The 22,271-nt window shown below is 40.8% G+C and overlaps 1 long non-coding RNA gene across 1 annotated transcript in view; it reads left to right on the forward strand.

Moving 5' to 3' along the window:
- Positions 1-724: 724 nt before the first annotated feature.
- LOC138987897 (uncharacterized) overlaps positions 725-22,271 on the forward strand; it is a 45,725-nt gene continuing 24,178 nt past the window's right edge. The window contains exons 1-2 of the long non-coding RNA XR_011464161.1: positions 725-787; positions 16,109-16,291. This is a non-coding gene — a long non-coding RNA (uncharacterized lncRNA). The remainder of the gene's footprint in view (positions 788-16,108; positions 16,292-22,271) is intronic.

Here is a 22,271-nt window from a genome sequence, read left to right on the forward strand (position 1 = left end):
GTATGTGCTCTCTGAGCTCTCTCAGCTCCAGCTCAGTTCAGTTCAGTCGCTCAGTTGTGTCCGACTCTTTGCAACCCCATGAACTGCAGCACGCCAGGCTTCCCTGTCCATCACCAACTCCCAGAGTCCACCCAAACCCATGTCCATTGAGTTGGTGATGCCATCCAACCATCTCATCCTCTGTCATCCCCTTCTCCTCCTGTCCTCTATCCTTCCCAGCATCAGGGTCTTTTCAAATGAGTCAGCTCTTCGCATCAGGTGGCCAAAGTATTGGAGTTTCAGCTTCAACATCAGTCCTTCCAATGAACACCCAGGACTGATCTCCTTTAGGATGGACTGGTTGGATCTCTTTGCAGTCCAAGGGACTCTCAAGAGTCTTCTCCAACACCACAGTTCAAAAGCATCAATTCTTTGCACTCAGCTTTCTTTATAGTCTCAGCTCCAAGCCCACTCTTCTATATGTTGATTTGTGACGCTAGGTTTGGAACTGCACAAACCACATTTCTGCTTTGCCAACTGGCTTCTTCTTGGTCTCTGACTAACAAAGGAGATGACAAGGCTAGAAGAGGAAGAAGGGATTTTTGCTCCCTGACAGCTTGCTGTGATCTTGCCGTCTGCTTCCTTTTCCTGTGTACAGTATCCTAGCAACACTTCTTCACCCAGCCAGGGCAGTTTCTTCTCATAGCAACAGCTGAATCCAGTTTGTTGTTTTTCTGACACTTGCAGAAGCAGCCTCAGCAACCACCACATCCCTCCATCTCCCCACAAGGCTGATACACCAGCACAGGTATGGTAGCAACCTCTCTTTAGAGATCTGAGTTTCAGCTCATGGACACCCTTCTTCATATGTCTTTATTTTCATATGTTCAACTTCTTTACTCTTTCACACCCTACCACGTAAACTGCTTTCTGCAGCTGCTACAATTCTGATACGTTAAACTTCTCCTTTTATCCTTTTGGTTACCTGGGTAACAACTTTACAACTAGTTACCATTTCTTTCCATAATTGTCAACAATTGGCAAGATTTCTGTCTCTGACTGGACCTTCACTGGTCTTCTGTGCTTGTCTGGCTTTGTTAACATCATTTGGTAGCCTCTTAGAATGAATGAGAAAGCTTTTTATAATTTTTTCACATGTTCTTTGAAATTCAATGGAACTTTCCTATAGATCCTTCTGGGCCTGGTGCCTTTTGAATTTAATTTTCAACTTCTATGAATACAGGTGTATTTGATTGTTCTATATCTCGCTGAGTCAATTTTTATTCATCTATATTTTCCAAGAAAATCACCCATATCAACGTTATTTTCAAAGTTGTTCCTATTAAGCTGCCCACAGTATTCTCTTCAAATGTTACTATCACTCATATTCCAATTTGCCTGGTTATAGAATTTTAGATTTCAAATTCAAATCCTCTAAAAATTTGGTCTGCTAACTTTTAGCATTCTGGCAATGAGAATCCTGTTCCTACTCGGCTTCTCTTTCTTTTATACAGAAAGCTTCCCTTTCTCTTTTATTTTTTCTCCATTTGTAGAAGTTTTCCATTTTTTTCCTTTATTCTTTTAGAGTTATGAATTTGCACAGGGTGGATGTGGTTGCATTCACTCTGCTTATAATTTCTTCAGCCTCTTCAGTGTTAAGAGAAAGTGTCTATTCAGTTCTAAATATTTTTTTCTATTGCTTCAATAAGCATTGATAATTTTCTCTCTGTGTCTAGAAGTCTTATCAGTTGAATATTGGACCAGCTTATTCACTTTCACATGCTACCACCATTGATGGGATAACAGGGACTGAATTTAAGCTCTTACCTTAAACAACTAGAAAAGCAGACAAAATATACGAAACAAAGGGGTTTTTTTAGACATTGGATAGTAGAATTCAGGATTATCATCCCTGTGAAAAGTGAAAGAAATGAGGTGAGTCTTATGACTGGCCCAGCTTCTGCATGGAGAGTTTCCATGCCACAGGGCAGGGAGGATGCAGCCAAACACAACTGACTTGGCAATCTTGCTCGGTTGAGGAGTATGGAGTATACAAGTATACAAGGAGTATACAAGTCAGAGTACGGGAAGGTACCATTCCTCAGCTACCAGACTGACAAAAATTAAAAATTATGACTGTACTTTCTATTGACAGAATGTGGGAAAACAGGCAGGCACCCTCACACATGCTGATGGCTATACAAACTGGTAAAACCCTTCATGGAGAAAATCTGGCAACACATTACAATAACTACATGTGTACTTATTTGTTGAACCAACAATCCCAATTCTACAAATCTGCCTTGAAGATACACCTTAACGATAAAAAGTATATATACAAATACTCATGTAGTTATCCATTGCATCATTGTTTACAACTGCAAAATACTGAATAATCTAAATGCTCAAATATAGAGTAGTCAGATAAACTATGACATATTCACACAATAAAATGTTACACTGCTATAAATAAATAAAGATGGGGAAGATTTCTATGAGCAGAAACTATGGTCTCCAGGATATACTGTCAACTGAAAAAGAAGCCAAGAACAAAAGAATGTATATAGTATGTTACCTTTCCTGTAAGAAGTGTATGAGAAAACATACATGCTTCCATGCAAAAGAAATTCAGGAAAGATAAACCAGGAACTAATGAGATTGTTTTCTGTGAGGAGTGGGTGGGATGAGATGGGAAGAATGGGGGAAGGGGAATGGGGTAGCAGGGATGAGGTTGGCAGTGATACTTCTCTGAACATACCTTTCAGACAGCCTTGACTCTTGGAATTACGGGAATGTTTCAAATGCCAAAAATAATCAGTTAACATCAACTAAGATAAGGGTATGAATGGAAGTAGGGAGGCAGTGGGTAGGGAGGAGAGACCCAAACAGAATATAAATAATAAGTGAATCTAACTGTATTTCAGATGAATAATATAACCACACTTGTTGCAACCCTGCAAAGCCGAATCAGAATCCAAACCATACATCAAGGATTTACTGTGCAAGTCTAAGACTGCCTTTTAGCCAGAGACCTAACTTTGTCCTTATGCTTGATGCCCAAACCTCTGGAACCCTCCAATAGTTTTACTGGGTTCCAGTCATTTGTCATCATCCTAAGACATTCTTGGCTAGCATCCAGAGAAGCTGTAAGTTTAGGAAAACGTTCATTATTTTTAGATTTGGCTCTTAGTTTTAGAAATGTCTACCACTGGGCCCAGGACCATGCCCTGCCAAATAGGGGGCAGAGAAGGGAATAGGGTTGGTGGAAAAGGAAAGTCTTCTCCTATGAAATAAAAGGCACCGTGGTAGATGAAAAGATTTCATAATTATCAGTTTCCACATGACTTTCACATGCTCTTCATGCTCATTAACACAGATTAATTATAGTTAGCCTTTTCAGTTTAATCAAGAAGAGAAGTAGGCACTAGTTTTAAAAGCCTGGTGAGAAACTGAATAAGTGAGTGTTTAAATGATTCACCGTTGGGGACCTTAAACTCTCAACTTATCATCAAAATGTGTTAGGTATAATGCTGAGAAATGATCAATTATCAAGAAGTCATTTTTTTTAACCTTTAAAATACTGACTGCTGACTCCATGTTTAGCAATTTCTCGTGAGGAAATCATCAGTCACACACAAATATTTACATGCAAAGATTGCAGCATTATTTTTCATAGCATGAAAATGGAAATGACATCCACAGTACAGCAACAGCTAAAGACATTATGCTACAGCTATCCTGTGGTACACTATGCATCTATTAAAAATGTCTTCCCAAACCATCTATTGACCTAGGGAAAAATATTCAGAATATCAGAAAATAATGCTACAAAGAAGTTTGGTGGTATTATGCTGCTTGCTGACAGAGAAATGCTGAATGTGAATAGCTCAAAGATATAATTAGGTTAAGATTTTTTAAAAAGCAGGATAGGGACTTCCCTGGTGGTCCAGTGGTTAAGAATCTTCCTTGCAACACAGAGAACATGGGTTCGATCCTTGGTCGGGGAACTAAGATCCCACATGTCATGAAGAAACTAAGCCCACGCACCACAACTACTGAGCCGTGTGCCACAGCTAGAGCCTGTGCACCACAATGAAGATCCTGTGTGCCACAACTAAGATGTGACACAATCAAATAATGAAGTTTTTAAAAAGCAGGATAAATATGTATTCCATACAGAGAAGAAGAGAAGGGGACAACAGAGGATGAGATGGTTGGACGGTATCACCGACTCAATGGATATGAGTTTGAGTAAGCTCCAGGAGTTGATGATGGACAGGGAAGCCTGGTGTGCTGCAGTCCATGGGGTCACAAAGAGTCAGACACAACTGAGTGACTGAACTGAATAGCTAAAGTAATACATGTGTATGTATATATACACTGCTCTATATGTGCACTTACATTTTTGTATATATGAACATATACACACTCAGAGGAAAAAAACCTAGAACAATTAACAAGGAAGAAAAAATTGACTGGATGGAAATACAGGGAAAGGTTAGCCATGATGATCTTTAGGTAACAGAAACTCTGGATAATGACTGTTTTCTTAATTATATTTTAAATATTTTCCAGATATTTTGCATTAAACATGAGTTGTGTATGTGTGCTTGGTCATTCAGTCATGCCTGACTCTTTGTGACCCCATGGACTGCAGCCTGCCAGGCTCCTCTGTCCATGGGGACTCTCCAGGGAAGAATACTAGGGTGGGTTGCCATGCCCTCCTCCAGGGGATCTTCCTAACCCAGGGATCAAACCCAGGTCTCCCATATTGCAGGTGGATTCTTTATCATTTGGGCCACCAGGAAAGCCCAAACATAAGTTACTTTTACTAATTCTATGTTTCCTGATGCTCAAGTCAATGATCCTGGGGCCATCTGGACCTTTTTTCTCTAAAACCCCATATCCAATCCATCAGCAAACCTGACAACACTACCTTCAAAAAAACTTCTGGATCTGTTTGCTCACTAACCACCTCCCCTTTTGATGGTCCACATCATCATCACTGGCTGCCTGGATTTCTATCACAACTTTCCTTCTGGTTTTCTTGTTTTCATACTTGTGCCCAACCCCTACCCCAGTCTCTAGAAGGACCAGAAGGAGAAGTTATAAGAGAAAATTACAGGGAATAAAACAGAGTGACATTTAGAGCAAGAAACTAAGTAGAAAAGAGGAGCATTTCTAATGGGGGAATTGCAGGAAAGGCTGATAATTTCAAGGGCATTGAGACATCGAGTATGAACTTAGGTTCCTACTCTGTGCTTAAATTACACACTCCATCTCCCATTATCCACACAAAATGCATGATAAAAATCTCTTATCCATAGTAAGCTTGAGTAGTACAGCTTGGGTTGCTCATTGTAAATCCATTCAGATCTAGCACAAAAAAAGTAGGAGTCAAGATGACAAATGAAGAGCAAGAAAGAAACTGGAGTGAGAACTGACAAACAGGAATCATTAGAAAGCTTTTGCGTAGGGTGCTGAATTTCCCACATGTGATGGAGGCTGGAAATATTTTATTCCTATATGAAGGGAAAGGGGGACCTCAAAAGTCTGGGGAACTTAGGACCACCCACTCAGGTATTTGTTACATTAATGTCATTTTAGTCTTTTTATACAGTTCATGAGGTTCTCATGGCACATATACTGGGGTGGTTTGCCATTCTCTCCTCCAGTGGAAAAGAGGGTGTCAGAGGATGAGATGGCTGGATGACATCATCAATGCAATAGACATGAACTTGGGCAAACTCCAGGACATGCTGCAGTCCATGGGGTCGCAGAGTCAGACATTCCTGGGCGACCGAACAACAACAATATGATGTCAGGAAAAAGATGGGCTGGACAGATGCCATTCCTGCATTGTTTTCTGATTGGCTTCATGTGAATATCTCACTGAGTAGAGGTAGTATCTCATTCATCTTTATATGCCCTACACATACCACAAGACCCTTCACAAAATAGGTGTCAGAAAACAGCCATAAATGAATGGATTAGTGAGTTAGGAAGGAAGGAAGAAATGGAGGGATGGAGAGAGGAGGAAAATGAATGAATGAACGAATGAATGAATGAACGAACAGATAATAAGAACGGCTAGTATTTCTGGAGCTTTTTCTTACAGTTCTAAGAGTTTCCATGTATTAACTCATTGACGAGATTAGAATTCAGTTCCCCTCGGCTTTATGCACCTTGTATATTTTCATTATCAGCTTCACCCGCAATCAGACGCATGGTGCAAAGAAACTCTCTAATGAGACGGACAGAAAAAGCAGACGTCCTTAATTAAAAAGAGGGTGCTCATCAAAGTTGTTCTTACATAAGTTGTCCAGGTGCTGCTAGCTTATGAAAAGGCATATGAGTACCAGAGGCTAGAAACTCTGAGGGGATGTCCTCATCATTCCATTATATGAACAATCAAAAGTGACAGGCTGAGTCAAAGCAAAGTAATTATCCTGTTAATTTAGGCTCCCCCAAAGCTGCTTGTCTTGGCAGTTGTCTTACTTAATAATAAACCTAACATAGACTTACAATTCCCACCCCCAAGATCTTTGAGTACATTCTCTTCCATCTAGTCATTTGAGTTTGCTGAGCACCTACAATGTCACAAGCACCATTCTAAGTGTGAGTCCAGCAGTTAACCAAACAAATCACTGCTCAGAGTTCACACTGTCTCATAATTGAGAGAGCAGAACAGTGATCCCCATCTTACAGAAAAAGAACTTCGGGCTCAGAAGATGAAGTAACTCTGACTGTGATCAAATAGAGAGATAACAGCACTAGATTTCTGATTCTTGAGACTTAAAAATATTGTGTCTTACATAGAGTGATTGTTTTGATGAAATAGTTTAAGTATTTTGGTTCCTCTTCACACTGAAAAATATTTTGCCACATGACGCACACATACCGTGAAGGTTCTTGAACCCTCAACTGCCTTGCAGCAGAGTTGCTTAGAAGATTCAGTGGGGAGATGTCTCGTGGGGAGGTCACAGGTATCCTTGATTCCTCTCTTTCTCTCAAATCCTTCAGCAAATCTTATCCAGAACCCAATCATTTCTCTCTCCCTCCCTTGCTACCACTCTGGTCTAAGCCATCACCATCACTTGTCTAGATGTTTGAAGGAGGCACGTATCTAGTGTGGCCACCTTTCTCCCCTTTCACTTTCCTCAACAGCCAGTGGGATCCTTTTAATGTGTAAATTTGATTCTCCTCCCCAAATCCTACAAAGACTCCCCCATTTCACTGAGAGTAAAAGCCAACCAATATCTTAACTGTAACCTATGAGGCACAATCTGGCCCCTGTTCCACCAGACCTCACCACCCACCACCCCAACCCCACCAACATTCTCTGCTTCCACTCTCACCATGGTTGTCACACTGACTATTCTTACTGTCTCTCAAACCCATAGGACATGATCCCACCTCAGAGCCTTTGCAGTAGCTCTTCTCTCTTCATCAAACATTTCACTCCAGATAACTGTATCTTCAACTCCTTCAAGTATTTACCTTCTGAGTGAAGTTGCCCTGACCACTCTATTTGAACATGCCCCTTACTTTGCTCTATTTATTTTCCCCATCACATAGATCACTTTGAAAAACTACATAAACTGTTTCTATATTATACTGATTGTCTTTCTTTCCCCACAAGGGCAGGAATTTTTCTTGCTTTTTTAAAACATACCCCAGAAGCTAGAATAACGTAGACACACAGTAAGTATGCGTTATAATCATCACCATCATCATCATTATTTGTGAATGTCAGGAGGTAGGAACTATGAGATCTGTACTGAGATTTTCCCACCTGGAGACACAAGACTTCATAGAAAGAGACCAAAGATTTTCACAACAGATCTGAATAAGGAGATTTGAATCCTAGCTGTGCCATTTACTTGAAGTTTGGGGTAAGTTAGCCTCTGTCAGTCTCAGATCTCTTGAAAGTAAAAGGAAAAGATAACTTCTATCTCAAAGGTCACACTACTGATGAAGTATGTGTATAGAATCTGTGCATAGAAAATGTCCAGTGTAATCAGAGTACAACTGAGATGAATTCTCTCAAATTAGTACTAGCTTCATTTTGCTTTGGCAGATTCTTATTTTACCGTGTGTCTTTGAAAACATTACTTCCCCTTTTGGAGCCTCATTTCACACAGCTATATAATAAAAAGATTCCTTGATGTTCTCTCTCACGGGCTCAGAAAGTCTCAAGAGGGCTCGTGGGAACCCTAGGCCTCACAAGACATTGCTTCACCCTGCTGCTGTTCGTTACTGAGCCTTTTAAAAAGTCAACAGATAATAACGGGAGATAAATAAAACCTTTGTCACTTACTGCTGCCTCAGTTTTACACAAGTGCTGCCAAAAAGAGCTGCAAGAGGAACCTTTGGACAGTAGACCAGTCAAATGGTACATGCTGATAAACGTTTGTTTAAAATGTAGCTTTTTTTCTTTCCTGGAATTTCTCAGTAATTAACCAACCACATTAACCAACATCCTTTCAGATAGTTGTTTAGAGTAGCTGTTCCCAAATTTCTCACCATGAGGCACTCCCTGTGTTCCCCACAGCCTCCCCCAGGAGAGACCCAGGTTTCTGAAGTTTTTTCTACCAAATAAACTGGTGCGTCTGAGAGACGATGCCTGTATTTTTCTTTTACCTTAGTCAGATGAGTATAGTCAAAGACTTATGCGCTTAAGAACTTTCGATCATCAGGAGTTAGACACACTTTCATACTGAATGGTTATCCTTCCAGTCAAACCACACCCCCCCCAAAAAAAATCTGTTATTTTAAATAGCCTAAGCAGCCTAATTTTAAGTATATTCACTCATTCATTCTGCAAATATTTAACACCTATTATCTGGCAAAAGAAATTCTAAGTGCTGGGGATATATGGATGAACACAATGCATCAAATTTCTTACTCTTACAGAGTTTGCATTTTAATGAAGAGAGACTATAAATAAGAAAATAAAATATATAGATAGAATAAGTTCTAAGGGAAATACAACAAGAAGGGAGATGGGATATGCAAAGTACAGTGGGGGTCCAAGGGTGTTCTTTTCAACTGTGAGATCAGAAAAGGTCTGAGCGAGGAGGTGACAGTGATCCATTGAGATCCTTGGGAGAAGAGGTGCAAGCAAGAACCAGAAGAGAAAGCCTGCCCAGTGCAGCTGAGTATCACCTAGAAGGCCAGGGCATTGGAGACAAAGGGTGGGGCCAGGAGATACAGTTAGAAAAACAGACTGAAGAGAGCCCTGGAGTTTGTACTCAGGATTGTCTTTTACTACAAGTGAGAAGGGAGTCACTGGAGCATTTTGAGAAAAGGAGTGGCCTGATCTTCCATTTTAATGGCATCATTCTAACATCTGTGTGAGCCAAAGGGATGTTTCCAGTAGTTCCCTTGAAATACTGAAAATAGCACATGAATGTAGAATGTAGTAAAGGCAATCTTAAAATGCAGGGTTTAGGCATTATTCATAAAAGCCAAAAAGCATAAATAACCCAAATAACTGATGAATAGATAAAATGTGGTATATCATACAATGAAATATTATTCAGCCATAAAAAGGAATGAAGTGCTGATATCTGCTACAACAGGCTTCCCAGGTGGCTCAGTGGTAAAGAATCCACCTGCCAATGCAGGAGACACAGAAGAGGCAGGTTTGATGCCAGAGTGGGGAAGATCCCCTGGAAGAGGAAATGGCAACCCACTCCAGTATGCTTGCCTAGATAATCCCATGAACACAGGAGCCTGGCGGGCTACAGTCCATGGGGTCACAGAGGGTTGGACATGACTGAACAACTGAGCATGCATGCCTGCATATGCTACAACATGGATAAACCTTGAAGAAATGCTAAATGAAAGCAATCACAAAATACCATATATTATATGATTCCATGTATATGAAACGTTCACAATAGGCAAATCCATAGACAGAAAGGAGATTAGTGGTCTCCAAGAGATGGGGAGAGGGGAATGAGGAATGGTTGCTAATGAGTACAGGGTTCTTTCTGGGGTGATAAAAATGTTCCGGATTAGACAGTGATGTAAATTGCACAACCTCATGAATATATGAAAAGCCACTGAATTATACACTTTAAAAGAGTGAAATGTATAGTATGTGAATTATATCTCAATTTAGAAACTAAAGGATTTAGGTTTTTGAAACGTGGTGCCAGGCTTTTTCTCTCTGCTCTTTGCCCTGTCATTCAGGTAACACACAGCATTACGTGAATTTAATTCTGTGAAACTGATCAATATAAATGCTCACCAAAATAATTTAACCCATGAGGGTAAGGCCACCCTTCCCTCCTAGCTGTTACACTACTGACCCATCATCATGACTTGTGACTTGCTTTTTCCCCCCAAATGCCTCTCACATCCACCCTCGACTTTATGTCCCCATCACCCTGACCCTTATTCACTTCATGCGGATAAATACACCAGCATGGCTGGGGTACCTACCTCTTTCCTTTTCTTGCCTCTAATCTCCAATCTGTTCTTACAGAACAATCCTAAAACATCACTTTAATCATTCCTGTGCCCCTAGTTAAGGATACAAAGTTGCTTTCTTAAATGACAAGATTTTTCATATCAGAGTAGCTATTAGGTTGGTGCAAACATAATTATGGTTTTGGACTGTGAATTTTATTTTTTTATTTATGTTTTAAAATTTAAATTTATTTATTTTAATTGGAGGATAATTACTTTACAATATTGTATTGGTTCTGCCACACATCAACATGAATCCTCCACAGGCGTACATGTGTTCCCCATCCTGAAACCCACTCCCACCTCCCTCCCCGTACCGGACTGTGAATTTTAAATCATTATAACTAAGCTCAAACACATCATTATTAACCAAAATAGGAACCATTACAATCAACACATTTTTGCCAGTGAGAAATAAGTTTGTTTATTACTATAGTATAAAAATCCATGCTTTGGGATTCAGTGAACTCTTGGAAAGCATTTTCTGTCTCCTGTTAGTTATGAAAGTGTTTTCCCTGAAAAGTGTTGTTAAGATGCTTGAAGAAGTGGTAGTCAGCCGGCGAGAGGTCAGGTGAATATGGCGGATGAAACAAAACCTCAAAACTCAATTCATTCAGCTTTTGAAGCAGTTGATTGTGTGATGTGTGGTCCTGCACTGTTGTGAAGAATTGGGCCCTTTCTGTTGACCAATGCCAGCTGCAGGCATTGCAGTTTTCGGTGCATCTGATTGATTTGCTGAGCAAACTTCTCAGAGGTAATGATTTCACTAGGATTCAGAAAACTGTAGTGGATCAGACTGGCAGCAGACCACCAAACAGTGACCATGACCTTTTTTGGTGCAAGTTTGGCTTTAGGAAGTGCTTTGGAGCTTCTTCTCCAACTCATCTTGTTGTATAAAATCCACTTTTCCATTACACGTCACAATCCAATAGAGAAATGGCTCGTCATTGTTGCATAGAATAAGAGAAGATGACACCTCAAAATGACAACTTTTTGATTTCCAGTCAGCTCACAAGGCACACACTTACCAAGCTTTTTCACCTTTCCAATTTGCTTCAAATGTCGAATGATGGAAGAATAGCTGACATTGAATTCTTTGGCAACTTTTCAATTGTAAGAGGATCAGCTTCGATGATGGCTCTCAGCTGGTTGGTATCAACTTCTGACGGCCAGCCACTGCACTCATTACCTTCAAGGCTCTCATCTCCTTTGCAAAACTTCTTGAACCACCACTGCATTGTATGTTCATTAGCAGTTCCTGGGCCAAATGGCTGTTGATGTTGCAAATTGCTTCTGCTGCTTTACAGCCGTTTTGAACTCAAATAAAACTGCTCAAATTTGCTTTTTGTCTAACATTATTTCCCTAGTCTAAAATAGATATAAACAGTAAGTAGAAGCCATTAGCAAAAATGAAAAGCAAGAAATGTGCATTAAAATGATGTATAACATAACCACATTTATTTAGACTATATTCCAATATCAAATGGCAAATTTCAACAATGCAAAAACCACAATTACTTTTGCACCAACCTAATATTTTCTAAAAAATATTCATCATTTTTCTAAAAAAAAGATCCATCATTTTACTATGATTTTGTGTTGCTTCTGCCTTAGAGTTGGAGTTTAGATGCTCAAATGTTAAAAGATGTGTTGTTGATTTACATAGAAAATGGAACACAGTATTTCAAATCAGCTAGTCTGGAAAATTCAGGAAGAATGGTCAATGTACCAACAGCTTATCAAATCAAGTTAACAAGTCAATTCCTGGCATTACTTGTTCTGCAATATCTAGTTCCTTTCCCTGTTGCTCCTCCTACATCCTTTCTGAGAGGAAGGCTTTCTTCTTTGCCCCATGTCTCTAAATCTTGCCTTCTCTTTAAGACCAGCCCTGGTTCCTGCTCTTCTCTGAGGTTTTCAGGCTAGCCAGTGGTCCTTCCTTTTGGCTGCTCTATGGGATCCTTTTGCATTTCTAGTTGTCTGGAGTACAGCCTGGGCATCACCCCACACCCTCTAGAGTGTAGCCAAGGTTGAGGACCATTACAAAGACACATTCTCATCCTTGAATAAATAGGAATAAACAGGACAGACAAAGCCTTAGCTCCCAAAGACCTTAATTCCAGTGGAAAAATAAGCAATAAGCATATTTTTTTAAAAAAGATCATTTAGAAAGTGATAAATAAAATAGATAAAAGCATACAAATAATAAAGAGTTGCTAAGAAAGTGAAAGAGGCAACTTAAGACATTCTGAGGGTTCTATTATGTGGAATCTAAAACAGGTAAACTCGGGACCTCCCCTCGCCACCACTGGTGAGCCAGTGGTTAAGAATCCATTCTTCCACTGCAAGGGGCATGGGTTCAGTCCCTGTTTGGGGAAGTAAGATCCCATGTGTTGCACAATGTGGCCAAAAAAAAACGTCAAACTCACAAAAGCAGAGTAGAATTGTGGTCACTGGGGTTAGGAAGCAAGGAAGGGATATGAGCAGGTGATGGTCAAATGTTACAAAATTTCAGTTATGCAAGATAAATTCTGGAGATCTATTACACAGCATGGTGTCTAGCCAACAGTACTGTATACTCAAAATTGAATAAGTATAGATCTTATATCCAGTGTTTTCACCACACACTAATAATAGTGGGAGGAAATCTTTGGGTGGTGATGGATGTGTCTATGACCTTGACACTGATGATGGTTTCATGAGTATGTATATATTCCCAAACTTATAGAGTTATATACATTAAATAAGCATAGCTTTTTTAATGTGCCAGTCATACCTCAATAAAGTGTTTTTTAAAATATACTTTTAGTGACATTTAACTAAGACCTGAATGACAAGAAGGAGCCTAGATATAAGAAGGAGCATTGAGACAGGGAGAACAACAAGGTGAGGTCATTTGAGTAACAGAAAAGAGGGCAATGAACGAAGGGAGGAGTGGAACAATACAAAATTGAAAAGGAAGTCAGAAGATGTAGGGACTTGGGAGCCATAGTGAAAATTTGGTTTTTATTTTAATTGAGATGAGAAGCTATGGTAGGTTTGCCTACAGAGATGATCACTATAATCCTTGCAATCCAATATGGATGTCCCATTGCAATGTGATTTTGAGGCTCCTTCCATCAGGGGGTGAAATCTATCATCCCTCTCCTCAAATTGGGGATGGCTCTGGAACCAAAAAATGTGGGAGAAGTGACACTGTGAGGCATCTGAGACTTGGCCTCAAGAGGCCCCTACTGCTTCCATTCTCTCCTTCTTATAATGTAAGAAGTACATTCTATCTATTATATCTATAACGTCTATCATGTAATGAAGCTGGGTCTAGCCAGTCAGAGGATGTGAGGCCATGTGGTAGAGAGCCAGGGCACCACAGGCAACAGCTAGCACCAAGAGCCAGTAAAGCCATCTAGGTCATCCAAACCAAGTCAAGCACAAGATGACTACAGTCACAAGGGTGACTCCAGGGAAGACCAGTAGAAGAACCACCTGGTTGAGTCCAACTGAAATAGCCAACCCGTAGAGGTGTGAGCCAGTACATAGTTTTGTGTCTCAAAGACATAAAATCAGTGGTGATTTGCCCTCAAGTGATAGACAAGTAATACAGAAATCTCTGGGATTTTAAATAGGAGTAACATAACATTTGCATATTTTAAATACCAGTTTCATCCTTAAAACAATAATGAATCCATCCATAAAAGCTATGGTCTTCGATCTCTCTAAAAAAGATAAAATATTATGGCCTTCATCAGAGAGATAGTGCAGCTCACAGAGATATGCTGGACAACTTAAACCTTTCTCTACAAAAATGAAATCTTATCCTCAAGCATATTAAAACTGTGTGAAACTACAAACACTAGACAAAAAAGAGTCAAAAGTCATTTGACTCTTTATCCCATTTCAGCCAAAAATAGAGTGAGAGAAATTCTGATGAAAACCAGGATCACATTTTAGACCAAAACTCATTATGAAATGTGTTCCTAAAGAAGATTAAAAAGGAACTATCTGCAAACCTCAAACCATGGAATTTCCATTTTATGTTATGTTGAAATAATCAAGAAAGCATTACATCATTCTTAAAAATGTGACAGACTGAAAGATGATCTTTGAATATGAATCCTTGGGAACAACTCTAAAACAATCAGCACTATCAAAATATAAAAAGCCATTTTGTGGGAAAAAAATTCTGTAATTAGTGAAAGCCAAGATGCTTGCTCTTGCTGTGCATAATTGTTTGATCTACAGAGAAATGGGATTCACTTTGGTTATATAAATAGCATTATTTCTTAATGGTTCTTTAAGTGATAATATTTAACCAGCCTTTATGGCTATTTATTCACAGTACTTCATAGTATTTTCCATTAATTTATAGTTCCATTCCAATCAAGGATGTTAACATCTTTCTGGGGTGTTTCTCATCACCCTTTAGTATATATCATGGTCAAACATCATGTAGCTTGAAAAGACACCATGCAAGTACTTTCAAAATGAGTTTATCTACTTAATGTCAATATTTTATAATCACTACTAGGAACAGTGTGAAAGATGATAAATAAATTGGAGAAGTTCCTGCCTACCTGATTGCCCCACCACTCCAAGCCAAGCTCCTCAGTGGATCTATTAAACAGTAGAGAAAGAAGAAAGGGGGTATGGAAAAGGATTAGAACAAAGACTCCAAATGAAGGAAGGAGATGGGAACTATGATAGAAAATTAAGTTCAAAAAAAAAAAAAAAAGAAGTTGGGACTATGAGAACGCCAGGCGCCTAAGCTAGAGAATCAGTTTTCCACAAAGAGCATCTCAGGCAATGCCTACAATTTACTAGGTTTCCTTCCATTTAGTACTGGTAGTTCTAGTCAAATCTTATTTTATTTTTTTGGCCATGCTGTGTGTCTTTCGGGATCTTAGTTCCCCTACCAGGGATCCAACTAGTGCCCGTGGTAGTGCAAGCCCAGTGTCCTGACCACTGGACTGCCAGGGAATTCCCAATCTTAGACCTCTTTTGGATCATGGAAACCTTTGAGACTATGACAGCAGCTGTAGATTACAGATAAATCTTCTCTCCAGATGACTTTCGGAGAGAAGTCACAACTTACCATCTGGTTCATATTTTCTTGTGTGTTCGCAGACCTCATGTTGAGAAATCTGCAGGTCTCCAGTGCCTACACCTCACAACCACGACCCACATCAGTGGCTTTAACCCACTTCAGGGGGCTTCCCTGGTAGCTCAGGTGGAAAAGAATCTGCCTGCAATGCAGGAGACCCCGGTTCCATTCCTGGGTCGGGAAGTTCCCCTGGAAAAGGAAAGAGCAACCCACTCCAGTATTCTTGGGCTTCCCTGGTGGCTTAGACCGTCAAGAATCTGCCTGCAATGCAGGGGACCTGGGTTCGGTCCCTGGGTTGGGAAGATCCCCTGGAGGAGGGCATGGCAACCCACTCTAGTATTCTTTCCTGGAGAATCCCATGGACAGAGGAGTCTGGCGGGCTGCAGTCCATGCGGTCGCAGAGAGTCAGACAGGACTAAGCGACTAAGCACACAACCAGCTTCAGGATCTGTCGTCACTCCTCCTTTCCTGTGAGGCTGTATCTGTATGAAATTTGTGGCGAAGTTAATTTCATCAACAAATGTTCCCCTTCTTCTCCTCGTTTTCATACGGCAGGTTAGTTCTGCTCGGCCACAAGCCTGACTGAAACGTGGCTGCATCCAGCCCCACCCGATTAAGCTGAGGGAAAAAAAGACAAAGCAGATCCACCTGGCAGCAACTCTCTAGCCCGTTTACCCGGATCCTACAAAAAGTCATCACACGGATGGCCGAGAGTGTCCAAAGTCTCTCACATCCATGGTATGTCTAAGTTATTTGACTTCAGCTTTACTGCAGGATGTTATAATTAGGCATGAGAAGGTTAACTCAACTTGTCAGGATCCCAAGATGGCGCCGCCCACATTCGCAAATCACACCTCAGTCTGCACTTGGCAGGATACACCTGACAGGGAACATCTAACCCCAGTCAATCCTCCAACTCAGCGCTGGTGAGCTCACCTCATTCTAGAAAATAGGACCTGCACGCCTTATTAAGACATCCTCGACCTCCTGGCCAAGCACACCCAGTTTCTGAGTTGTTTCTTCTAACATTTTGTAAAAGTTTTCTCTTGCCCAAAATCGCTGGGAAGACTGCTTCACTGCTAGTAAGCATTAAACTACCCCCTCCTTACCGCCCCTCAGCCATGGGTTGTTTCCCTTAAATAAAGGACACCAAGGTCAGTACTAAATTGTTTTAATTTTGTCATGTGACGGCAGAGAGAGAGAGAAAGGAGAGGGGAAGGGAGGAAAGGGGGAAAAAGAAGAGAAAGAGGTTACTTTGTGCTGGTCCTGTTCCTGTGTTTGAAGAGCTTTCCAGCCCTGGAGTCGTAGTCACCTCCCAGACTCAAAATTCTCTCTATCTAGCCGTATCTGCTTCTCTGGACATTTCTTCCTTAAAAACAACAACAACAAAAAACAAACCTATTTTTGTGTCACGCATGCAGTGACACAACTTTTCTTCTCTTTTAGATTAAGGTTTGTTCTACTCCCTGTGATGTTGGGTTTCCTCCAATTACCTTCCTCCCTATCAGTGTTGAACTCTGTCTTTAGTATCGGAAACTTTCCTGAACTCTCAGCAATCTTTGGCTGTCTATTCATATGTAAGAGGAAGACAGTAAAAAGTCCAGCCTTTGTTGAATACACTCCATCAGGCTTTTATCCTCACCACTACGTTAAAACGATGACCTCCATGCCGCCAATTCCAATGGCCCATTCTCAGCCCTCTTACTTCATTTAATAGCAGCTTTGATGCAACTGATTGTGCCCTGACCCTTTGCTAACAATCACCCCTCCTTCAAGCCCTTCCTTTTTACCTAGCAGCAGGATGCCATCCTCTCTGGGTCCCCTTCTCTAGCCCGCTTCCTTACTTTTCCCTATCCTCTGCTAACTCCTCCTCATCTCCTGACATGTCTCTCTGTTGGACTGCTCCCAGGGCTCAATCATGTGCAAGTCTTGATGATCTCATCCAGGTCTCGAGGCTTTAACTGCCATCAGTGTGATGTGACAATGACTCATGAATGTATAGCTCCAGCTCTGACCTCTGCCCTGAATCCCAGACTGCCTTCTACTGCCCACTGGTATTGCTACTCAGCAATCAATCAGTTCAGTTCAGTTCAGTTGCTCAGTCGTGTCCGACTCTTTGCGACCCCATGAATCACAGCACGCCAGGCCTCCCTGTCCATCACCAACTCCCGGAGTTCACTCAGACTCACGTCCATCGAGTCAGTGATGCCATCCAGCCATCTCATCCTCTGTTGTCCCCTTGTCCTCCTGCCCCCAATCCCTTCCAGCATCAGAGTCTTTTCCAATGAGTCAACTCTTCACATGAGGTGGCCAAAGTACTGGAGTTTCGGCTTTAGCATCATTCCTTCCAAAGAACACCCAGGACCAATCAATAGGCAAATAAAATTCCCAAGTCAAATATGTCCAAAATTTTTGATCCTGGATTTCTCCCCCTACCAAGTCTGATCCTCCCCAGTCTTATGCTTCTCAGCAAATGTTCTGTCTTCCTTTGAAATATGTCTGGAACCTAACCACTTTAAAAGACTTGGTGTTCTTTAAATATGCCAGGTGTATTCCCACTTCATGCACAGCATTTGTACTTGCTTTTTCTTATTCCTGGAACCCTTGGCCCAAATAGGCTCCTGACTTCTTCCTCACTGCCTTTAGGTCTCTGCTGAAAGTTCACTACATCCCTGAATATGCCAACCCCTCACTCCCTGTCCCCTTATGCTGTTCTATGTTTGTCTTTAGCACTCATCACCCTCTCACATGCCATATACTGAATTTAATTATCAACCTGCTTACTTGCAGTGTCTGTCCTCTAGAATGTAAGCTCTATGAGAGCAGAGACTTATTTTGTTCACTTATCTTCTATTTGCAGTGCCTAGACCATTATCGGAGAAGACAATGACACCCTACTCCAGTACTCTTGCCTGGAAAATCCCATGGACAGAGGAGCCTGGTAGGCTGCAGTCCATGGTGTCGCTAAGAATTGGACACGACTGAACGAGTTCACTTTCAGTTTTCACTTTCATGCATTGGAGAAGGAAATGGCAACCCATTCCAGTGTTCTTGCCTGGAGAATCCCAGGGACAGGGAGAGCTGGTGGGCTGCCATCTATGGGGTTGCACAGAGTCGGACACGACTGAAGTGACTTAGCAGCAGTAGCAGCAAACCATTATAAGTGCTCAATAATTGAAATGCTCATTGCTGCTGCTGCTAAGTCGCTTCAGTCGTGTCTGACTCTGTGCAACCCCATAGACGGCAGCCCACCAGGCTCCCCCGTCCCTGGGATTCTCCAGGCAAGAACACAGGAGTGGGTTGCCATTTCCTTCTCCAATGCATGAAAGTGAAAAGGGAAAGTGAAGTCGCTCAGTCATGTCTGACTCTTAGCGACCCCATGGACTGCAGCCCACCATGCTCCTCCATCCATGGGATTTTCCAGGCAAGAGTACTGGAGTGGGGTTAAAGATGATAAATAATTGTAGATTAAATAAATGAATGTTTATTCCCATTGGAAGGGCATGGTGGGTGGCCTCCACAGGAAAGGATTGGGCAGGGGTCTACTTATTTTGATGGGGAAACCCCCAAATGTCAATGACTGTAAGCCTTTCTCTTAGAAAGTGAGTTCCTACCGCTCACACTGTGAATCCTTAGGTCTCTTGCCTAGAGGGTATGAGCTTGATGACCAGCATTTTGGAAACTTGGTGCATGAATGTGGCTGAAAGTTTTCAGTGTTTAGGATGGAAACTTTTAATTAATACCCCTGTGTTTAATGAGGTTCATTCATTCATTTATTCAACAAGTATTTACCAAGTGGCTATTAAATGCCAGACACTGTTCTAGGTACTTTAGATTCATCAGTGACCAAAACAAACTGAAGTCTCTATCTTTTGGAATTTATATGCAGCTATGACAAGTGTTCTTGAATCCAGAGATTTCCTGTGCAGAAAATAAAGCTCCCATTTTGCACTAGGTGTGGGGAGGGGCAGTTTAGTGGTTGAGCTCTGCAGTTATAACTACTCCTTACATGCATTTTCACTAGGGTTGCTACATCAGGCATTTCTAACCTTCAACTAGCCCTGTGTTTTCAGTTCCCTTCCTCTAACGTCAGTCTACCCACTCACTCTGTTCTCCAGAGGTACCTGTCCCTGGTACCTCCAAAGTCTCAGCTTCCGCTCATTCGGTAACACAAAACAGCTTCCTTCTTTTCTGATTTGGTTCTGCTGAACTCAGTTAAGGCTGATGTATCCCTATTTCACTCCCCAAATGTGGTTGTCTCTTCCTTTCTCTTTGTCCTGGAAAATTTATGTGCTCTTTTATTCCTTTATTATAATCTTAGGAAGTAGACTTACATTTAACCTGCCATGTTTGACCAATCAACCTGAAAATCACCTCCAGCATAATCATCCTTAAGTACATCAGATTTTGAAGAATATGTTTACTGAGCCTCTATTTTGTGCAGGGCATGTACTGAGCATCTGGACAGTGTTTGTGTTTCCATATCTTGGATGTCTGAGAGAAATTCAATCTTCTGGCAACCCCCTGAAACTCCCCAACACCACCACCACCACCACCACACACACACACAGAGTAAGCATTGGGTTCAGCCTTCTTATCGGGGTAACCAGGGAAAATTGGGAAAATAGAGGGGCCCCTATTTTCCCTAGGGGTTTTCTTCCATCTCACTCCAGTCCAGCAGCTGTTGAGAATAGGGATCTCACCTGTTCATCTGGGTTTTCACCTGGCCCTGTACTGGCATCTGGATCAAACTACCACAGCTCATTCCATCAGTTCGCTCACACCTTCCTGAAATTACTGGGACATTCTCCTGACTTTAAAAATTACCATGGTCTGAATTTACTGCAGCCAGGAGAAGAGGTGGAGAACAGATTAAACATTGAATTAAGATTAATATTTAGTTAAGATTAATATGATATTGTAAATCAATATACTTCAACTTTTAAAAAAGAATTAAGATTAAAATATGGCCATTAGAGTTCTTGAGTATAAGTTCTGCTCTGAAACACCATTTATATTTTAATAAATAGTTAAATACTTGGGAATAAATAGTTGAAATTTCCTCATTGAGTGGCCATGAGAATTAAATCAGATCACATATGGAACGGGCCTAGCATAAGAAATGAAATTTAAAGAAAATTTCAGTGACAAATGAAATTTAAAGAAAATTTCAGCTTCCATAGCTCTTCAAATTGGTCTGCATGGCGATTAAGGCCAGGTTTGAATCAGACCAAAATCTACTGTACTTTAATGACTTTCAATTCTAATAAAGATATCAATCTCTGTGGTTTCTCCTGGAAGGGGCCCAAATAGCCTTTCCATACAAGATTTGCTCCCTACGACTTAGTTCCAATCTCCTAGAATACCGTGTAGCACAGTCACGGCATTTTTGGCACTCAGGGTTAGGAGAATCTTTCAATATGCCAAGTGAGAGTTCACAAGACCCCTACCTAGTAGAGTTGAGTAACAGAAGCAACTAGTGCTCTCTCAGTAATTCACATGCTCTCCTTTATTCTCCACCCAAACTAGGAGCAGAAATAACACTGCATTTCCAGGTAAGGTAGTGAAAAGCCAGTGTGCCTCCTTCTCCCTCCTCACTTCTTTGGTGATATCAAATCTTATAAACAAGTGTGATATATACATACAATGGAATACTACTCAACTATAAAAAAGAATGAAATATTGTCCTATGCAGCACCAGGGACAGATCAGAGATTCCCATACTAAGTGAAGTAAGTCACACTGAGAGAGACAAACATATAATATCGCTTATATGTGGAATCTAAAAAATTATACAAATGAATCTACATACAAAAAAAATAGACTCGGACATAGAAAATAAACTTAAAGTTACCAAAGGGGGTGGGGGGAGGGGTGGATAAATTAAGAGTATGTGTTAAGAGATACACATGACTTCATATAAAATAAACAACAAGGATGTTGCATGGGGAACAATATTCAATATCTTATAATAACCTATAATTGTTCTCAGCTTTCTTAAAGCTGAGCACTGAAGAATTGATGCTTTTGAACTGTGGTGTTGGAGAAGACTTTTGAGAGTCCCTTGGACTACAAGGAGATCAAACCAGTCAATCCTAAAGGAAATCAGTCCTGGCTATTCATTAGAAAGACTGATGCTGAAGCTGAAACTCCAATACTTTGGCCACCTGATGTGAAGAACTGATCCCTTAGAAAAGAGCCTGATGCTGGAAAAGGTTGAAGTCATGAAAAGACAGGGACAACAGAGGATAAGATGGTTGGATGGTATCACCAACTTGATGGACATGAGTTTAAGCAAGCTCCGGGAGTTGGTGATGGACAGGGAAGCCTGGTGTGCTGCAGTCCATGGGGTTGGAAAGAGTAGGACACGACTGAGCGACTGAATTGAACTGAACTGAACCTATAATGGAAAAGAATCTGGAAAAGTATATTTTAAAAATTGCTTATATGTTCCAAATTGTGAACAACAAAATGGTAAGTGAAGAAAAAATAAATCCTGGGTACCTGACTGACTGTTTGGAATAAGCCTCCAGTCCACTCAATCCAACCCATACTCAGCTAGTAACACAAGAGAGAAATAAACATTTGCTGATATTTGAGATTTAATTTAATACCACAGTAACCCTAGGGAAATAAATTAGTTCTAGAGAACTTATAAAGATATAATTAAAAGGGACTTCAGCATCCATTAATGGCAGACTAGGTAGTTCAGACCAAC

This window comes from Bos mutus, chromosome 5, assembly GCF_027580195.1.
Source record: "Bos mutus isolate GX-2022 chromosome 5, NWIPB_WYAK_1.1, whole genome shotgun sequence".
NCBI lineage: Eukaryota > Metazoa > Chordata > Mammalia > Artiodactyla > Bovidae > Bos > Bos mutus.